The sequence below is a fragment of the Anopheles aquasalis genome, chromosome 3 (assembly GCF_943734665.1).
Source record: "Anopheles aquasalis chromosome 3, idAnoAquaMG_Q_19, whole genome shotgun sequence".
Taxonomy (NCBI): Eukaryota; Metazoa; Arthropoda; class Insecta; order Diptera; family Culicidae; genus Anopheles; species Anopheles aquasalis.
Window position 1 is genome coordinate 21,894,480 of NC_064878.1, and position 18,241 is coordinate 21,912,720.

Sequence of the window (18,241 nt, forward strand, 5' to 3'; positions counted from 1 at the left end):
CAATTAAGTTCACTGGCGCCATTTTCGAAACGCGCCAGTACCGGAGTCGTCAGGGTATAAAGTTTTGCCTTTAATTTTCGCTGTCCTACGGTGAGCCCTTCTCCCCGCATCCCTGTCCCGGGTCCCAAAAGAAGCTTTCTCAACAACACCGCCGAACACCTAACACGAGCATAAGTAAGTTAATCTCGGCATACTTGGCCGGCGGACGACTTGATGGTGTGTCTCTCGCTGATTAGCATAATTTTGAATACGCGAATGGCATGTTACGGAGCGTGTTTCGGCACTTTGAATTCTGGACTTTCCGCTCCTTGGTCCGCCCTATTACGTCTTTACGGTCGGTGACAACGACATTTATTTGGACCTTCTGGGTCCCGTTATCCCGTCGGGCTGAGGTTGGTGCGAGACAATTCGTCACCACGTCACCTTGGGTTCTATAGACTGCCAAATGACCTGCAATGAGGTACACCGGAGTCGAATCTGAATTAAAGGAAGTCTTACAAATATTAAGACCGAACTCCATGGAAGTGCTCGTTGCTGTTTTGGATTCTGGATTCTGGCGCAGTCTCCAGACGTCCGAAGCAACTAAACAGCACAGCCACACAACACACAGAGGGTCATCAGGGTTCTGTACCGGGAGGAAACCGGGCCGGTTTGGCAAGAACTTTAGCCGTCACCGTGCGCCATCCCCATCGCCTCGGTTCAGTGACCCTTCGGGCGGCGAGCGTTTCGACGAACCGGTCCCCCGGGATGTGGCCATATGTGTGGTGTGCGTGCGTGCGTGCGCGTGTGTGCGGCACGATGTGGTCGGATCGTCGGGGGGAGTTTATAATTTTGTTTTCTGCGCGGTTTTTCGGATTCTCGAAGGTCGGCGGACGCGCGAGGACCAGCGATGAGATTCATAATCATATGGTATTGGCGTGCGGTGTCTGTTAAGGGGTTGGGGAGGAGGGGGGGGGGGACTGTGGCAAACCAACAGGTTCTGCCAGCAGGTGACCTGTTCCTGTTCTTGCGCTGTTGATGCTTTCGGAATACTATCCAACTTCGGGTTGGAGGTTCTGCAAGGAACCTGCAAGAAGGGAAGAAGCGAGATCATCTTACGAAACGTGCTGTCGCTTCTTAAAACATTTCCAAGTGAAAGGTTTTGTCAAGTGAGCAGTGCAGGTTTTTTTTTTAGTTTTGTTGCAGTTTTGTTTTTGGGTTAGTTTTTTTTTCAAAAATCGTTCTTGAAGTTCACGGTCAGGGAATAATGGAATTCATCTCTCTCTCCGTCCCTCTCTTCTCACTGCACATGCCTGTAACTTCCTCTGATAACTCGTGGGCCACACACCTTTAAACCTCGCATTAGATCCAGTGTGCAGTACCAGAGTAATTGATTGTGCTCCAAATGGCATCAAAACGTTGGCTGGTCTCGTGTTTGATTAATGGTTCCGGCTGCATATGAGACGCGAGGGCTCGAGGGAGTGAGGGGCTGAGATTAATCAACCGTTTCAATTCCACCCACCACCGGGTGCTTCTGAACCAGTTTTGCTAATTCATTGGGACGATATCGGGCCTCTGGTGGAGCTCAAGAGAGATATACCGCATGGACCCCATGGAGTGTCGCCGCCACTGCAGCTTCATACCAAGATCGGATGAATCTATCAATCAGCATAAAAAGTACAAACTAATGATGGCTCATCATTTATCTCGCCCACCTTCCTCCAGTCCGGGGGGAAGGAAGTGTTTGCTAATAAACTGGCTAACGATTTCCATTTATCATCGCATATGCTCGAGACAAGCGCGTCTGGTGAGAGCAAGGGATGCCCTTTGGTGGGACTGCACTCGAGACGCGATAAGGCAGAGAGAGAGAGAGAGAGAGAGAGAGAGAGAGAGAGAGAGAGAGAGAGAGCGATAGATGGCTTATCGCTTGCGTTCTGCGGGGATCATGTCTTGGAAGTCGACGTCTTTTCTTGTCCAATAATTAAGAAGGATATCTGTCAGAAGATAATGCAATTTTCAGTCCACAAATTGAATAAAAAGCAGCCGTTTCTCGACTGTAATGTCAATGTCTGCAACTGGTCGGAACGTCCTAAGAACTGATCAATTCCACAAGCGAAGCCCAGCCATCGGAATCCTCCGCTGCGTTGCGAATTGCAACATAATCGGCCGATGATGAATGAGTCGAGTGAATTCGATTGAATTAATCTCTCTCTCTCTTATCCGCGTCGCTTCAAAGCAAAAAGGGGAAGAAAAACCAGAGTCCCAAGTCCCTTTACCGCCCTCCACCGCCCGGCTTTCTGCCACAGATATGATTAACATAAAAAATGATTTGCGTCCATTCTGCCACGGTGCCTTCCGGTACCTTCCGGTTACCGTCATCATTAAGCAGTCGGTGGCGCCGCGCCACTACTAGTAATCAACGAGTTGAGCCACATAATTTAATGCGATAAGCTTTCAGTCCTTACAAAGCATTCGGTGGAGCGGAGAAGAAGGAGAATGGGGGGCCTAACCCCCGTCCCGTGCTGGTCAGCTGCAAGCCGTTGGGGCTAAGTAGATTTTCCATCCGCTTTTCTGCTCTCAGGGGTTATAATCGTGCCAGCAAAAGGGCAGCGAACTGGAGGAGGAGGAGCAGGTTAAAACAAAAAGCAAGGGAGGAAAACGGAGAAAAATCCCTCAGAAAACCATCAACTGCAGAAGGGCACTAGCGTGTGCGCGTCCTCGTTTAGAGGAACGCGTCCTGCCTTAATAACCTCACAACGGGTACGCACGCCCCGGTGTGAGGTTATGATTCGCTTTTACCTTAATAAATTTGAAACCACCTCGGTGTTAAACCAACCCCATACACGGGCCGGTGTGGTGTGGTCAACAGGCGGATGATGATGACCGGTGGCCTCTGTGCTGGCCGGCCTTTCCGGTGCGCTCCTCGTATCCTGGCGCAGCAGCTGAAGAAGAGGAAAAGTTGGCGTACGCCTTTTCCTCGGGAAAAAAAGGATGCGATGCGAGAGATAGGACAGAGATAGGAGAGCTGTGGTTCTACTGGTTGCTCTACTACTGGCTGCTGGCTGCCGATGCTGCTGCTGATGCTCGGCTGGAGTGAAGGAGAAAGCTGGGGGGAAAAATTAAATTATGCAACGACGGATCTGTTGCGAGGGCGGTTCGGGTTCGGTCGGCCGGCGATTCAGTTGACATTTCCATTTCGTCCAGCACCACCATGACCGTCGCCTGTCATGGAGCTGCAAAAGGTAATACCGACCGACCGCCTGTGGCCAACCATCCGGAGTGTCTACGGGCCCCATCGCCATGGACCAAATGAACCACGGAGAGCGTTACGGTGGGCAGGTGGTGGCAGCACACGGCCTCCCAGACTCTCCCTCTCACTCACTCCGCGGCTCCATTTTCCGCATTTCCTGCCTCGGTTCCGGTACGATGGAAGTGTCATTTACGGAAGTCCGAAAGTTGGCGTAACCGGGAAATCCACTCAATGAAACAAAGAAAATGATGATAGATAACGATCCTTGGTACATGGGCCCATGGGTGTGTTGGGGGGTGGGATGGTGGAGGAGCACCATCTTGAGCTCTCGGCTTTTTTTTTCTCCGGCCCCAAACTCCTACTCCGCAATGGGAGATTGTGTGCCTGTTTGAGTGTGGGCAGTCCAATTTTTTGCGTCCGTTTTCTCCTCTTCCATAGTGTAGCAGCCGACTGCTTCCCTATCGACCACCAGACCACCCACCGGTTCACGGTACAGTGAGCATGAATCAACGTCGTCGTCGTCGTCGTCGTCGTCGTCGTCGTTGTCAGTGGTGCTACCGGACGCTATCCTTCTCGAGGGTGTGTTCTTACACTCCTTGGTTCCCCCGGAGGGAGCATCGGAGCGTCGCTACCGGAATGAAGCAATCTCCCCATAGCGATGCTGTCTTAAAGGATACTTCGCTACGGTACGGCGGCGTCTACGTTTCGTACCGAATCTTGTGAATCCCTCTGTTCACCATCGCTGGCAGCCATGGTTTGTGGGGGTGGGGGAACATTGAAGGGGTCATGGGGAGAGAGAGACAGAGAGAGTAGGGACTACCTGTGCGGGGCAGATACGTCAAGCTTTTCTGCCCCGAAAGAACGAATTAATTTAATGCTGACCTACACCGACGGTCTTTTTGGATGGGGTGCAGGTGCAGGACAACCAACCAAGCGTGGCCATCTAGCTCAGGCCATCTCCATAAATACATAATGTGACCACACAACCAGCCAACCAGACCAAACCAGGTGTGGGAGTCTGGTTTACCGACAAAGTTTTCTTCTGCCAAACTATCCGCCCAACCTGATCTACCAAACGAAGGAACAAACATTGGAATGTTACCGAGTATTTCTGATGGAGTAAAAGCAACGAAACATCCGGCAGTTGGAGGATGCTGGAATGGAAGGAGAATTCGAAGGGGAGCGGGAAAATCGAAGTAAAAGAGCTTCTGGTGTAGCTTTTGCATATGGTTGTATAAGCTTCTAAAGCATACTGGACTAAACAATTGATAGTTCTAGTTCACTCTCCTCTTTCTTCATGCTGCGGAAACTGGAACGATTGCTCCGGCAGTCTTTTTCTCTAGGAAAGGTATTGGATCATAGAATGTATCTTACGAAAGGCATTTCAATTCTTAGAGTTAGTGGCGTTGCATAGTTAGGGAAAGCAATCAATCTTACGCTATAATTCATGGCAGCATTAAAGTAGAAGCAGAGAATGTACTATTTGAAGCATCTTGAAATAGGTTATTGATTAGACATTAGCTCCAGTTATTGATCATCCTGCTGCGAGTCATGGACATGTTCTTCTATTTTATTTGAGAATACAATCCAATGCACAATTAATTTAACTTTATCGTTATCATCATCATATTCCTATCAAAGGTTCCCAATTAGGGAACATAAAGGAATCATTGTAATACGTTCTTGAAGCGTTACATGCGATAAATTAGCACCAGAAATTTAATCAGTCTCTGGTAACATTATTAACTTACCAGCTGCTAAACAATTTTCGGACACAGGTCTTAAATTATCAACTTGTTCCTCTAAGCTCCGGTCTAGAGTGTAGCAAATCTTAAAGTATTTCTTGTGAACTCCCTTCACTCATTTTTACCACACTACCACAACCCTTCAGCTCAGCGGCTTTTACTCGTCTGCGAAGCATATTTTTAATTTATTCTTCGCAAATTGTTTCTTTCCTTTCTTCTCACCCTTTCGTACCCATAAGATTTCCCCACAATCCTGTTGCGCCTGGGAATTGTTGTAGGATATCCTTGAGGGAAAAAAAAGAAACCGTAACAAACCAAAAGAAACGAGCCCAAGCCGAAGAGCACAAATTGAATTCCTCGCTGCTGCACGGTGGTCCCTTTCGCTGGTGGTCACTGAACCGAAACGCACGGCGGAGAGCGAAAAGATCATAACGCGCCAAACATGGATGAGCATTTAACCGTTTGCTACCGTTTCCGCTCTCCGCCCGCGGGATAAATCACGACAAAAAGAAGTGTCTCACTCGCAAAACAACGGCATCAATATGCAAGAGGCAGGCACGCAGTTAAGGCTCTCGCTCTGCTCTGCTCTGGTGGTAGTGGGCCAGGGGTCCTTTTTTTTGCTGCTCTGCTTCACTTTATCTGTTTCGCTCGATTCGCTTGGGGCCCTCCAGGCTGAGCTCCAGAATTCCAGACACAAAAAACGGGGCGCAAAGATCCGAGTGAAAGATGGAGCAAACGTTGGAATAATAATAATGAAAGAAGTTCAACCCTAGGCAGAGTGCCGCTGGATCGCTGGCGAGCGCTGGATCGTCTCCTGGATTTTTTTTTTCTCCTTCGGCTCCGTCAACCCCCCGGGGGTACCAATTAACCTTTGACCTTGTTACTGTTGCTACTTTGTACCGAAGCGAGCGATCCGGGAGAGCGAAGCGCCGCCCGAGCATCCGGTGGCCATTTTCACACTTCCATTACACAAGCTGCAGATCCCTAGGGAGGGCGCCTGGGGTGGGTGGGCGCATGGCTCTTCCGTACTCTCTCCTACTAGGATGCAGCGGAGAGAAGATCGGATTTCAGGTCAATGGGTGGTCCTGGGATCCCGATTCTCCTCTTTCACTGAGCAACGATGCGAACGAAGCGTAGAACAAGTGCATCCGATAAAGCCAAACCGTTTTAATTAAATTAGCATCCAGACAGTCGCTTAAGGACATTCGTCGTGCGTCGTCACGGACACGGTCATGGAGGTCGCCAGGATGCTTCCAGGAAGCACAAGGACGATGCAGTTTTTGTGCCCTTTTCATTGGAACCAACCGGTCAGCAGCAGCAGCAGCACGATTGTTGGTCATTTTTGGTTGGTCCGCTCCGGTCGGTCGGGAGTAGCTTTGCTTTTAACTTCTCCGCTAGATGACGCATGGGAGAGGTTGAAGGATGGAAGGATGCATTAGTGCACGGTACGCTCGTTCGAGTGCATCTCATGAAAGCTGTGTTCATGTGAAACAGGAACCCGGGCCAGCCGGAGAGTCGAGAGTTGAGGTTGCAGGTCCCATCCCAGATCGCAGGCTACAGTTTGCCAAGCTCTCGCCATTGTTCCCGTTGAGCGAGCGAGTCCGACATCGAGGATGATGCGAGTAGAGTTGAGTAGCAGGATTTGAACCCTTTTTTTTGTTGTTGTTCTGTTGTTGTAGTTGTCTGGATCGACTTTTACCCGTTTTCTGAAAAGTACCCTCTGGTTCTGCATCGTGCGATTGCATGAAAATCGCACCGAGAGTACCGATACCGAGTATTGTGAAGCAAAAGCGAAGTGAAAGGAAGGAAGGATATACGCGGCACCAGCGAGGGGGCAAAGCGGGTATAATCAACCAGCGAATGGCTTATCCCTCGATCTTTGCGTTGCTCAGGCCAGTAGTTTGACCAGTTTTACATTTATACCGCTCAAAGTTCATGCGCTAGGGTAACCATTAGAGTGCATAAATATGCACAATCCACCCTTACCACCATCCATTTTCTGGCCGTTCTTTGTTCGGCGTGCTACAGTTCCACTCAGACTCAAAGTCAGACGCAACCGTTCTGGCGACTTAAGATTCGACGACGTATGGATAAAGATCCTCCATCAACAACTGCAACCTCGTTGCTCTCGCTTCTCAATCGGTTGGATTGTGGAGCCTGGAGGGGCCGGCGGCGAATGTATAATTAATTGCCACAATTTAGTAGCTAGTTATCGTTTCATGACCTGTGGCGTATGGACGCTGCATTGATCGCCGTTGCAGCTTGGCGCGTGCCTCGTTGGGGCGTGCATTCGGTCGGGATACTTTTCTAATCGACTTTAAAATAGGGAGCTGTGGAGAGAATTTCCATTCGTCATTCGCTGAGCTAAATGCAGTTTTTTTCTGTTCGTAATGCAGTGGAACGGATGAAGGGAATCAATTCAAGGACGTTTGAATTGTGAAATGAGGAAAATCTGAATTATGAAACAAGGAAAACGAGAGCCTGTTTCATCCTACATTTTCATCTGCAGACTTCATTGCGATTGAGAAAGAAACAAAGGGAGCAAATTAAAATTTTACGATTATCAATCTGTTTGAAATGAAACAGTTTTCATACTCGTTTTTAGGAAAATTATATGAACTGAATTTTTCGGTAACCGTTCTATAAACAATCTCTATAAAAATAAGTGTGGAGTAAGATATCAACTAATCATTGCCGATGATGTCCTTTAACATTCCTCTTTACAAGGTTTAGGTTTTTAGCGTTTATTGGCCTTTACCTCAAATGGGTAACAAGTTAAATAGTTCAAACAACGGCATAATTATTAAAACATGCAATATTATTTGGTTGCTCCTTTGGAAAGTAATCTAAATATTATTCATATTATTGCAAAATCACTAGAGGATAAAAAAAGAAAATATGAAAACAAATCGACAGTTTATTTGATTTTCCATTTTCCAATAATTATTTACGCTAGTACCACAACTACTTCGAAATTAAAACGATAATTATGATAAAATATAGTGAACTAATCAATCGTAAAAAATAAATATTTTTAATTCCATTCAGTCCAACCAATCGGATGCTTCTCATAATTGATTACGCACGCTATACGCTATGCTCTCGTCCCGTGAGACCATCTGTTACGTTTCAACGCGTCGCAAACGCATTCATTATCGGGTTTTCCCACTGTTACTTACTCTATCATCATTTTTTTTTTCTCTCTCTTTTCCTATTTTCCAGCCACCAGCTGATGCGTCCCAGTGGTTGAAACGTACGGGAAAACAAAAACGTAGAATTATCAATTTCGGTGAATCAATCGTCGAAGAGCGTGAGTGTGCCAGATCCGTGCCAAACGAAACACGGTAGCAGCCGAAATCAATACCATCCGAAAGGATCCGGGCCGGGTAAGTCAGACTCAGAAAATTGAGTGATTTTTTACACACCAAAAGGCACCGCCATTTGTACAGGACTATAACGTCGTTAAACATGATGAATAGCGGTATCCACTATCGCCGCCCTTATGCTCGACTGCGAAATTAGTGTGCGGGGCACATTTTCGGTTTTCGTTTTCCCTTTTTTTTTGTTTCGCTGCCACTTTCCAGGTGCAATGCGCAGCGATAATTTGTGCAACGACCCCCAGTTCGGAAACATATGCGAGGATAAGAGAAGTGAGAAAGGAACTTCCGGACGGAAGGTTTCTTTTTTTCTTCTTCAAAATTAAAACCCTTTCCGTGGCTCACTTTCAACGTTGGACGACGTCGGGCCTGAGGTCCATCGGTGCATGACAATAATTCAACGCAAATCGGCGGGGCCAATGCAATCTAACGCACCTAGAAATTGAAAGTTACCCAAAGCCATCGACACCGACCGGCTAAAAAACAAAAAGGGAAACACGAAAACATCCCCTCCACCCACCGGCGAGACGGCCACACCGTGCGATCCGTGCGGCTGCCACGGATTTATGCGCCAGCAGCGTCGGCAGCGGGTTCGGTGACTTTCGATTATTCCATCCCGGTGAGCACGAAGCAGATTGTGATCCACCTTAATGTGAGCATAAGCCGTTTTGTTATGTTTCTCTTTTTTTTCCTGTTTATTGGGGGTTTATGTTTTCCGACGAATTTTTATTCAAAGAACGGAGTGCTTGCTGGCATCAAAGAGGCGTCTGTGCGTTTGTTGTTGTTCCTGGCCAGTGACCGTTGGAGCGCGCGCGCGTTCGGTTTCATATCCTCGCTAAATCACGAGCTGGAAACCAGGAAGCCAGCAGGACAGAAGAAGCAGCTTGGAAAATATACTAACCATTGGCCGCACACAGCAGTAATTTCCACACAAAACACGCGTCTGTGGAAAATCCTCCGCACCGGATTCCTTTTTTTTACATTTTCCCACAGACACTCACGCATGGCCCTTTTCTGCTTTCCGCTGCAGTCCATGATGTGTTGTGGTGTACCAGGGATGCTGGCGCTGCTGGTGCTGCTGGTGTGGCCTGGTGGTTTATGATGCTGCGGAACTGGTGGCTACGAAAAGTAATAGACTTTAATTAACAGTCCCAGAGCATTTAAGCGTGTGCGTTGGGAGGGGCACTGGAGTTGAACGTTTCATCATGACCACCATCATGGCCCCATCATCACCAGTGAGTCAGTCAGTCAGCTCCAGTCTAGAGCCAACGGTTCCCGTGCGTTTAATGGGAAAAAGGGTCACACATACGCGCGCGTTTGGGGAAATAAAAATGATTACTAACCCTTTTCCAGGTGCAGGAGAGGGTGGAGAATGCAATGAGGGAGGAGCTCAGCGAGTGAGCCAACATTTGTTTGTATTTTCCGCAATTTTCCACCGTAGCGGTGTCGTTGGTATTGCTGCGAGTTGCAGCTGTTTTGTAATGAAACATCCTGGAGTGGAAGTGGTCTTCGCTTGTGCCCTATTCCAGAAAGGGGGGGGGGGGAGGGGGAGCGATGGGTTTCCATTCCAAAGTGGCTCGAGAGGCGGCCCTTTTCCATTATGCCCGGGGTTGCGATGCCATTTTGCGATGGAATTTTCATTTGGGATTTAACTTTTAAAGGGAAATCCTGTTGCTCGCATTGTGTTTCCAGTTATTTATGCTCACAATAAAGCCACACGGAGCATAAACATGCTACTTTTCTATTGACTTTTTTGCACACTCTTGCTTGCACACCATTTTATCCCGAAAAGCGCCCTAAAAGTCCGTAGAAAATTCATTTGCAAAAAATGTGCGGTTATGGAAAAGGCAACAAGTATTTTAGAGGTTTTGGCAATAGTTGCGGCGCGTTGCAACAGTGTTTCGGTTCATTCCGCTTCAGGCGATCGTCCAATGACCGGCACCGTGGGGCGCGTGTTGTTGTACAAGTTTTTCCCCACGTGCCTAATACATGACTGATATGTAGTGGTTTTTGGGGGGCTGGAGGGTGCTTGCCAAGGGGTTGCACACGCAACCACCCACCCACACACTTCACACGCATTCAAGCGCGTAATGTTCGCATGCCAGTTCGTGCCAGACGGCGACTGGCGGACTGGTGGGGAAGAGGTTTCTGGTACGCGGGAAGTGCAATCATAAATTGTTGAAGCACCCACTGAAAGCACCCCCAACCCGATGCCTGCCACCCCCTGTTTTCACATGGGAAAGCGATTGTGGTGGCCCCCTTAACAGCCGCATGGAATCGCACACTCAGCAGCACCACCAACGGCAGCAGCAGCATTATGTAATTATGGGCGCGTTTAGCAGTGAACTTGTAAATTAATGAAACATAATCGCATCGTGTGCCCCCCATGCGTGTGCGCGCGCGTGCATGTTGTGGTCGCGTGATGTCTTTTAATTCCATTTAAATCTTCCGCCGGATACAAAGCCGACGGACGATGGCGCCGAATGGGAAGAGGTTACGCGCGTGTATGCAACAATGAAACCATAATCAAATGCGTTTTAACGGTGGCAGCTGGCATCGAAAAGGCTCTCCAGGGAGCGAGTAGCATGCCAACGCACCAACCATTTAGCCAGCCACTAATGAGGACGAGAGACAGACAGAGAGAGAGAGAGAGAGACGTTGTTCTTTTATTTGAAGATCTTTAGTTTTTCGTCTGTTTCTTCACTTTTCGTACACTTTTTTTTGGGCGACTGTTTGCTGTCATTCTTGAGGCTTTTGTGTCCTCCAAGTGATTGCGTGAGGAGATGTGATCTGACGCTTCTTTGACCGTCGATTACTTCATCGAGCGCTAAAAATAGACGGACGCAGAAGAAGGCACCACAAGTGCCAGCGGGAGGGGGGGGGGGGTGTTAAATGTGGCTGAAGGTTAGGTCGGTCTGCGGGTCGTTGGCTGCCGGTCACCAGCATCCCCCCCCCCCCCCCCCTTACCGAGATGGTCGATTAATCCCCTCGCGTTTTTTGATAGACGGTGCGTGGAAGCACTCGAGGGAGAGGAAGTGATGATGATTGTTATTAGTATTATTCTTACTATTATTATGGTCGCGAGCTTATGGATGTCCACACAGTCACTAAATTAAAGAACGATGACTTGCAACCCCCACCCTCGTGCTTCGGGGATGAAGTAATCCAAATTGTTCGCTCACCTCCTAACATTCGCTTCTCGGCATGAGATCGTGCACCTTGGGTACTGTACTCCGTGTTGGTTGCCATCTTCTCGCGGCCACAAACCACCACCACCACCTGTTCGATCGCTTACCTTTGGAATCGAAATCGCATATCAGCAGCAGCAGGCATCAGCCCGAAATCGCGCGTTGCTTGAGCTCGGCCTGGTTGGACGTTCACCTGATGCATTGCGAGCTGCGAGCAGTGTTATCTGCCTTTCACATTCCGCTAGGTATCAGGTTGTTCCCTTGAGCGAGCATTCCATCCTCCCCCCATCCCACCCCGGGGGAACGTCTTTACCATCGTAACCGGTGATTTAGGGGGTTGAGGGATGGAGAAATGCTTTAAACTCTAGAGCGCACCTTGGCATGCTGTGCACCCACATGTCCTGGAGGTCGGGTGCTCACCTAGGAGACGAATGATAACCGCACACACCGCGCAACCACCATCATCACCTGCTATTATCATCATCATCATCATCGTCTTTAGTGTCGTTTCCGTCACCGACGGTAAGGTGCGCAAGTGGATGCGTCTTTAAACCGTTCTCAAGCTGTAAAATCAGTGCGGTGGTGTTGGGCCTCCTCCCACCTGCTGCTCCCTGCTGCTGCTGCTGTTGCTACGCAATAAACCGGTTCCGATTGCAATGGCAGGTTGTGCACTTTACACGAATTGCTTCCCTCCCTCACTCCCTCTCTAAACACCCGTCGACAGAATACAATTTTATTGTCGCATCATCAGCATTTGAGTGCCATAAAAGAGACGATGATAGGACCGGTACCGCAGCAGCCAGCAGCAGCATCCGGTGGAGCGTGCTAACTCGGATTGTTCCTATGGAGCAACCAGCGTGGACCTCCATTCCTGCATTCTAGTCCAATCGCCCGGGGGCCATTGTTTTACAATCGTTTGGTGGCCGATGCTCATTTACTGATTGGATTTTCGGGAAATTAGGAAATCCTTAAGGGAATTCATTTGTTGGAGCTCGACATGGGAAAGGAGGTGTGCCTGTAGGAGGGCCATTCGAATGGCTGCAAATGGCTCTATGCGGTGTTCGAGCGTTTTCGTAGAGCCGTACCGTTGCCTTTTCGATGATTTTAATGAGAAGCGAATGGCAATCGTCATCGATTTGTGAGCATATTTTGAGCGAGTAAAGATTCTTAAATTAATACTGAATTGAGAGTTTACACGTTCAGTAATTATTCAACTTTTGGGGGTTTTTTGCAAATAGCCAATCATATTTCTTCCGGATGAAAAATGTTATTTTCACTTAAAGCCACACTTACTTTATGTTATGGTTGTGTGGGGAACAGGAATTTGTCTTTAAACACTTTCTAAAAAAGAAGACCACTGTTTAGTCAGTTCGTTGCAACATTTCACCTTCTATATGAACTATTAGGTTATTTTCTCAATTTACATTTTAAATAACATTTTTTATTTAATACCTTCACAATAATGTGCCATCTTGTGCATAATGTCTGGTGCTTTGAATCGTCTGAAAACTATTGTTTGCTCAACTCTTACACACTGCGTTGTTATTCGGTACGCTGTTATTTCTCGGTTGTGTTTTGGTTGTGTACTCAACTTTTATTCAAAATTGACGATGTTTTTTTCTTGTTAATAGAGTAAATGAGAATAAAATTGATCAGGTTCAAATGAAATGAGATTTTGAATTGATTAAAAATGGTTCTCCATTATGTGTGCATCATTCAAAGGTTTTTTTGCCATAAACGAAACAATGCAATCAAATCTTGTAAATCGAACAAATTAATTCACACCCCATTTGCAATGCGCACCATCAAAATAGCGAACACGGAACAGGAAACACACTGCAACATTAACATGTTGCAGTTAAATTCATTAAACGCAAGTGTTTATTGCCCTACGAATCCGGTGACAATAATAAACGGTGACCGGGATCAAATATTTGTTGAGCGAAAATTGTTCCAATTGATTGAAATGTATAACCCTCGACTCGGGTACAATTCTCTTCCCCCGACTCCCTCCCATCAGTAAACCGCCCCCTCCAACGGCGTCGACATGTCAATAAAACCGCACAACTCATTAATGTTTATCGCTGCCAGCTCAGGGCGAGCGCAAAGCGATCGTTTGAAGTCTCGGTGCAGCAATCGAAAATCAATCCCCAATCCTCGATTCCAATGGTGCAGGATTCTCCACCGACCACCACGGAACCGAAAAAAGGATTTACTTACCAACGACCAAACGCTGCTGTTGGCCTGATGATGGTGATTAATGAGCTCGCGTGAGCATTAATCCCTTCATCTGCAGCCCACTTCATCGATTTCTGGTCCTGGACCTCGGGGTAATGATGACACTCCCCTGGCAACCCTGATTTGTCATTATACCGAGGGAGACTACAGCGAAAAAAAATAATCGTGGAATCCTTTAATTACAATTCGAAAATATGGACACCAGGGGGGATGCCGTTTTCGCGCCTGTTTCGATTATGCGGTGCGATGAGCCCCAAATTAAAATGCAAATGATGCGTGCGTGAAACCGTTTATGAGGCGGCAAATTAAATCAGTTTTCACGGTAATGGTGCCGAGCACCGCGCAACCGCACAGCACAATTCCGTGGAAGCGGCAGCTCGTGGGTTCTTGAGCGATTCGGTGGAAAATGTCGCAAATGTTGTCATTCAGGCGGCGATTCTTGTGGAACGGATCAAAACGAATTATCTGCTTCTCCCTGCGGTAACGGTGCGGGAGAGCTTTAATCACTTTAGAGTGAAATGAAGTTATGCTTTGGTTGGCGCCCACGAATCAGTTCGAAACGGTTGAGCTGAATACTCCCTTTTTGGTCGTTTTATCGATACACCTCCTCCTAAGAATTCTAACCGATCACTCAGCATGAGCTGCGCTGTGTGTGCTGAATGGTTAATGAATTTAAATTTATGATAAAGCATGCAACAGTGACGCCTTGTCGAACGAACAGAAGTTTCTTCCTGCAGCTTCCACTTCATCCGGAATTGGATTAAAGAAATTCTGCTCGAAGGAAGGGATGCTGAGCCCTCCGCAAAAAAAAGAAAGAAGTAAAAGAAGAAGCTGCTAAAGGCTGGCTGGCAAGGGCGATAAATCCACTTCCTTTGGGTTGCCCGTTGTTATCCCGGCGAAAAGTGGCTTTTGATTACCTTTTGGGCCCACGCAAAAGTCCTCAACACATCAGCACAATCGCCGGAACGCACCAACCCCCCCCCCCCCCCCCTTCATGCCAGGATCGAGTATCGAGGGGGCGAAGGGGGTGCCTGAAGTGGTCTTGGAAAGTAATAAAATTGGAACCCTTGGAAAGGTTATGCTTCCGCTCCTGCCCAAAGCTAATCGCCAGAAAGGGTCGACACCCAATCTATATTCAATCATTTCTATTCCCATTTTGAAGTCAACAGCCCGCGGGAACACTCGGAGCACCACTCGGGGGACAACAGCTCCCTCCGAAGGGTTCGTCTTGGCCTCGAGAACGTTGTCGCGACCAGGAGACGTGGCCGGATAGCGCCTCGCCCGGCCATCGGTGCGTCGTGAGTGACAATTGTTTGCGTATCGCGTCGCTTCGTCTTCCTTCCCGTTTCCCGGGTCCAACCCGCCCATACATAAATACGCCACGTAACGTCGCTCCTCAAAACCACTACCTACCAATCGCCCCTAAGGTGGGTGGGTGGGTGAGTGGGTCGTGAAATTTGGTGTTGCCCTTACGATAAGGTTTTATGAGTTTTCCGCCGAACGTTTCCTGCTTTTTGGTACGGGCGCGCGCGCGGCAGGGCATGACATTCGACCTCCGCCCAGCCGCCACTGCCGTCACCATCACCATCATCATCATCATCATCATCAACATCATCAGCACCTCCTCCGGGGGGACAGGGTGGCGCTTGAGCGAGAATCTATTGTGGGTCGTGGCTGTAAAAAGGTGTGCCACAGAGTCTAGAGCGATGCCATGATGATGCCGCGTTCTCAGATTTCCCGCTCCACAAAGCAACCGAACTCCCCGAAAGAGAGCCCGGCGGTTGGCCAATTTTAATGACAAGCAAACCGTTAACCGCCTGTTGGCTCCATTTTCCAGCGCGTGATGTACGGCCGCACGGTGTTTCATAATGAGAAATTATCAATCATGCTTCGCTTACACCAGCCACCGGCCCATATTTATGTTACACCAGGCTGGCCGCTGGGCGCGGAGGGTGGGGGTTAAGGGCTTTCGAGAGGTGTGAGGTCCGTTGAGGGTGGAATGGAATCTTTTAGGAAAGATTGTTAAGCGAGCACTCGGACTCGGCTAATGGCAATTTGCAAATGATGCTTTTCGGTGAAGGCCATTTGTTAACCAAAAGATTCAATGCAATCTCTTTCGCCCATTTTCGGCAAATCTTTTGTGTGTTGATTCGCTTTCAATTAATTGTTGTCGTGTTTTGCTATCTATTCGATTACGAGATGGAACATTTTCTTCTTTACATTTTCGTTTTTATGTCATCTTTCGTTTTGGTTTTACAATTTACAGTGTTATTCATTATGATGATGATGATGATGATGATGGCCCGCCATCTTCTTCTAAAAAGGACAATTCAGTATTGACTGTTTTATTATTATTGCTTCAATGGATTTGTACTTATTATTACACTTTATTTACGGCTCCCTCTGCAATATTATAATTCACACTCTCATCGACTGTTGCGCTCCTTTTGATGAATGCTGTTTATAAGTTTATAAGCTATTAAATTATTGTATAATTTCGATTCATCTCTTTTTACTCATCTTAATTGTTATCTGATCTTCAATTTGTTCTTTTATGTTTAGCTTGTTTCCTTTTTATTTGTTTTGTGTAGAAGATATTTTCTTCCATAATCGCTTAATGAAAAACATCTCTTGTATAAAATCTTTCAAATGAACTGAATGAAAGACTACAGACTTCCAAACCACCAATAAACCGAACATCAACTGTATCTTCCTCTTAGAAATTGAGCCTCTGCCTCTGCCTTAAACCGGCCGTGTCGAGCGTATCCCAGCTTTTGATGGAGATCAATATTTGCCTCCCAAAAAAGGTTCATACCGCCAGAGGTTTAACATTCGATCGACGCAGCATTTTCTTCCATTTTCATGAACCCACCACCACCACCACCACCAGAAACCACCCGGGACCGGAACCATGCTCTAGTCAAGCAGCCACCAGCAAACCGTTGCCCAGACAGGGGAGAGATGAAAGGGAAAACAGAGAAGAAAAAAAATACGGAAAAGCCCCAAATTGGGCACCGGGATCAGCGCTGAAGGGGTCGATACGGGTACGATAGGTTAGGATTAAATCAGGTAGTACTTCATAAACGGATCGCTGCACTCTGTAGTATTCAGTGTCTGATAGCAAAGGCTTCCACCTCCTCCCCCCCCCCCCCGCCCCTCTCGTTCATGGGGCGGTTGCTTTGCATAGGCGGTAAGCTTTTCGTGGCTCGTCTTGCGAGTTTTCCCTTTTTTTGGTTGTTTTTCTTTCAACGTTTTGATGACCGGGAAAGCCTCTCCACAAACGACATTACGCGTAAATCAATATAGCTAAATTGATTTCCAATTGATTTTGCGTTCGGATTCGGAGCTCGAATATAGCTTCTGCGAATTGAATTTCGGGATGAAAGTAAAGACTTCACAATATATCTTGTGTAATCGTCATCATCATGCAGAGTTCCACTGGGTACTGGACTGGAGATGTGTTCAGTGAGGAGCATAATTGTTACTAAACACCTTTCAAACCCTTTTCCCAATCGAGAGTGAAACGGAGAAGAAGTATGGTTTGATGTTTTTCCATTAAATTTTAAATCCTTCCCCGAAATCTGACCGGTTCTCCAAAATTCCCAAGGCCCAACAGAAGGCTATTTGCATTGAGATTCTTCGGTACTCAGCCTGCTTGGCGTGCCTTGGAAAGGTAATTCCATAAAAGAAAGCCATTTCGCTTACGGTATGGACCAATGCATTGACGCTAGGACCAATGAATGTGAACACTTCTTTACCCTTTCTGCTTGACCATCACCGAAAATCAACAAATCGTTAACGTATTTGATCGTCCATCGTCGTCGTCGTCGTGTAACGGCGTAATGAAATGTTTCCCCTCACGAGGCATACGAGGCATCTCCTCCGACACCGACACCGAGTGAAGGTCCAGTGAGCGATGCAGAAGCAATCGACTTGCAAACGAAAAGCGAAACCCAGACCAGCTCTCGCACGCTCTCGGTGAGCGACTCCAAACCAAAAGCGCATCGAATTAATCGTAAGCAGTCCATTAAACTGAATCCAACCACATTCCTCGCTGTGGACCGTAACGGACGGACGAACGGACGGACGGTGGCAACGGACGGACGCCACCAGTTTCGATTTCGATCGAAGACTCACTCCAAACGGGCCCCGGACTCCGACCGTCCTCCGAGGCCATCGAACTGGACCAGAGATAGGAAATCGACGATGAAGTCGCTGGTTGCATCGTGCAACGGACCGCAACGTCGACAAAATTCAAATTCCAACTCCACAAACCAAGCGGCAGGTAGTGGCTGGCGGCCGAACAAGGGCCGGATCGGCCGCGCCTCCTATGGAGCTGGTCCAGTGTGTCCATCTTTAGTACCGGAGCGTCTCCATCTCCTCCGCCCCGGTCCGGTGTGATGGTGGTTTGCATTGAGGCACGTGCCGTCCTCGCGGTTGAACCACAACCGTCCACCATCGGTG

At 47.8% G+C, this 18,241-nt stretch overlaps 1 protein-coding gene across 1 annotated transcript in view; it reads left to right on the plus strand.

Moving 5' to 3' along the window:
- LOC126577387 (Ig-like and fibronectin type-III domain-containing protein 1) overlaps positions 1-18,241 on the plus strand; it is a 101,469-nt gene that overhangs the window by 11,247 nt on the left and 71,981 nt on the right. Inside the window, exon 3 of the mRNA XM_050238973.1 lies at positions 8,197-8,360. The gene's annotated coding sequence lies outside the window, so the exon portion shown is untranslated. The remainder of the gene's footprint in view (positions 1-8,196; positions 8,361-18,241) is intronic.